Here is a 1,376-nt window from a genome sequence, read left to right as displayed (position 1 = left end):
CTCTTGAGATTAGGCGGGACCAATGACAGCGCGCAATTTCTGCTTGGCCAATCACAACCACGCTCGGTTTAACGAACATCACCAACAACCAATCACAGAGGACTTCAGTAATAACACGTCTGGGTGGTTGGTGTTATTTTTTTCAAGTTATTTTTTGTTATTATAACATTTTAACAGTACAAAAATATACATGCCAGGGGTAAGCATAAATCAAACACAAATATACAAAATGTACATATGTAATAATCAAATAAATACATTGTATAATTCACAAAGTTTTAAAGTGCGTAGGGCTTTCTTATTAGAGAGTCTCTGATACGACTAATATATAAGCATAATTTAGTCATCAATACCTTAAATTTGGCAAATTTGCATTTATGAATGTAAAATTTTGTTAGAAACATAATTAAATAAAATAAAACAATTATCCTTTTGACTAGGGTATATAGTAAAGCCAAAAAATACAATTTGCCACAGCAATGAAAGGGGTTTAGAACACTGTAATTTGTTATTAATACATTTTTGCACCTCACTTCATAAGTTGACTGAGTATGCACAATGACAAAACAAGTGTAAAGTGTCTCCTCATATTCATTACAAAATATACAATTCACGTCAATTCCATTTTAAATTTTTGTAAGTAATGTTTTGGTGAATAAAATCTGTGGAGAAGTTTATAGGATTTTTTTTAAATTTTACTTCTAACATGCCATTTCTGTGGTAACAGCAACACCTTTTCCCAGCAAATCAGTTTGGTGTTTTGTTTTAGCAATGATAATTTTTGTCAAATTTGTTTTAAAATAACATTCATTTCTTAAGTATTTAATTTTAGTGTAGTTTTAGAATGATTAGTTTATTATGAAGTAGTCTCTCCATAAATATTTTTTAACGTTATAAACAAAATAAATGAGATTTAAAGCAGATCCAGATCCTTATTGTACAAACTATACAACAATTTTGAACTAACATGTTTTGGATGAATATCAAACTTTGGATGAATATCAGCATTTTTGTCGACTGTAACATTTTACTAGGCTTTTAGTGGGTCTGTAGTACAGTATGTTCGGGAATTTAGACCCTACAAATGAAAATATGTTTTATTGTTAATATAACAAAATTTACATTCGCAAATGCAAAAAAAAAAGCTTTAAATATAAATCTCTAAAATATTTGAACCTGAACGTCAATAAAAAAGCTAACGTTATACGAACTGCTATCTGTTCTGCTCTTGCACTTTTTTCAGTAATACAATTGAATTCTATTATTTATTTCTTCATATTTCCCACTTTTTATTATAAATTTATCAACTGTTTACTGTAATTGTATATATTTAGATATAAAAGACTTTTATAAATGTGATTTTGTTACATTGTAAA

The sequence above is a fragment of the Danio aesculapii genome, chromosome 10 (genome assembly GCF_903798145.1).
Source record: "Danio aesculapii chromosome 10, fDanAes4.1, whole genome shotgun sequence".
Lineage (NCBI taxonomy): Eukaryota > Metazoa > Chordata > Actinopteri > Cypriniformes > Danionidae > Danio > Danio aesculapii.
Note: the sequence above shows the minus strand (reverse complement) of the source record.